We start from the raw sequence: 1,997 nt of genomic DNA, 5'->3' as shown, positions 1-1,997 counted from the left end.
CCCTCCCCCCCCCCCCCCCCAGTGCCCCGCTTGCGCGTAGGGCGGGCTACTGCCAAGAGAGGCTGTCGGGCCTTCCGCTTTGAACAGGCTGGAGCGGCAGATTCGGCGACGATCTGTCGACGATCGATGACTCGTCGCATTGGCGCCCTGCTGCTCCTCGCGGCGAGGGCCGCCGCGCACTGGCCGCGGTACGACTTCACGAGGCTCTCGGGGTCGGGCGACGGCCGCGACGGGAAGCTCCGCCTCGAGTCGCCCCTGACGATCCACATTCCCAAGGCCGGCGGGACGTCGCTCAGCAACGCTTACCTGTACATGCGGTGCGGGACCTGGGACTACAACCGCTCGGCGGAAGCCCTGGCCTCCGTCACGGATAAGAGGTGCATCGCCGCGTGCATCATCCGAGCGAAAGGGGGCCGCGCGGATTTTAGAAGTTGCAAAGCGCGGCGCAACGAGATGCATCACGCGAGATTCGAGGTGTGCAAGGCGTCCTACGGCCTCGCGGACGTCTTCGAGGGCTGGAAAGATTCAAGCAATCGACCCTTTTCCCCGACCAAAACCCAGGGGGCCATCTGCGCCGCGATGTGGCGCGATCCCTTCGAGCGCGCCGTCTCCGGATTCCTCTACCACGGGCATCATCCCGGGTACGATTTTTTCCAGGTCGGCTGGCCGCCGCGCGGCGGGCTCGCCGACGACGACGCCTCGACTCGGCGTCTCGCGACGTCCCTGCAAGATCTCGACCGGACGACGATGACGTACACGTGGTCCGAGGATGACCGGGGGAAGCAGGTCCGCCCCGAAACCCCGAACGCGACGCGGCGGTCGGCGAGCTTCCTCGAGTACGCGCGCGCGCGCGCGTATACCAACGTCGCGACGCGAATGCTCGGCGACAACGCGCACGCCTACGGGGCGAGAAGAAGCGGCGGCCTCGCCCCGATGCCCGACGCGGCGTCGCTCCGCCGCGCCGTCGGCGCGCTCCGGCGGATCCCCTTCGGCCTCCTCGAGGCCGCCGACGCGTCGTGGCTGCTCCTCGCGCACGCGCTCTCGACGACGCGCGACGCCTGCGCGGCGATCGTGGCCGCGCTCGCGCCGCATCGCACGCACGCGCGGGGAGATGTCACGGGAGGACACGCGCGCGGGAAGCACAGCCCGCAGGAGGCCGCGGCCGCGGCGGCGATCCGCGCGAACGCGACGCTCCGCGCGGCCTTCGAGCGCCGCAACGGCCTGGACCGGCGGCTCTACGACGCGGCCGTCGTCATCTTCTGCGACGAGTGGCGCCGCGCGCTCGCGGACGGCGACTCCTGCGTCCGGGACCTCGCCGACGCGCCCCCCGCGCTCTGCGCGACCGCGACGTCGCGCGACGTCGCGGCGCTCGACGCCGCGTACCCGCCGTTCCGGACGGCCGCGCAGCTCGAGGTCGAGCTCGCGGACGCGCGCGCGAAGATCGCCGACCTCGAGGCGAAGCTCGGGGCCGCGTGACCCGTGGGAACGGGGGCATTATCGTCGCCGCGTGGGCCGAGCTCGCGCGGCGCCCGGTTCGATCATCGCGCGTCTCGCGTAAGAACCTGATCTTCCCACGAGGAGTCCTACGTTCAGAGTTGCATTCAGGAGGGTGTCGCGGCGATCGGATGGCGTTCGTCCGATCCCTAGAGAAGCGCGGCCGCGGGGCAGGCGTGTGGCGAGGCGGAGGTGGACTGGTTGGTCTTCGACGAGGCGCTACGCGTGAGCAAGAAGGAAAGTGCTCGACCGCCACGGAGCGAGGGCACCTGTATCCGCCCATCGACGCCTGCACCGACCCCAGGCGAGGAAGGCCTCGAGGAGGTTGACGTCTGCTCTCTCTCTTCAGAAGCAAGCATTGGCACTCCGCAGCTTCTCGACGATATCACATCGACTGCGACCTCGCAGACGCCTGCCCGCACAATCTGGCGAATCCACGCACCATGGACGAGTACCAAGCCTGTACTCGCCGCCAGCGCAACTCATTTTCACGCTCGCGCGAC

This window comes from Aureococcus anophagefferens (genome assembly GCF_000186865.1).
Source record: "Aureococcus anophagefferens unplaced genomic scaffold AURANscaffold_20, whole genome shotgun sequence".
Lineage (NCBI taxonomy): Eukaryota > Pelagophyceae > Pelagomonadales > Pelagomonadaceae > Aureococcus > Aureococcus anophagefferens.
Note: the sequence above shows the minus strand (reverse complement) of the source record.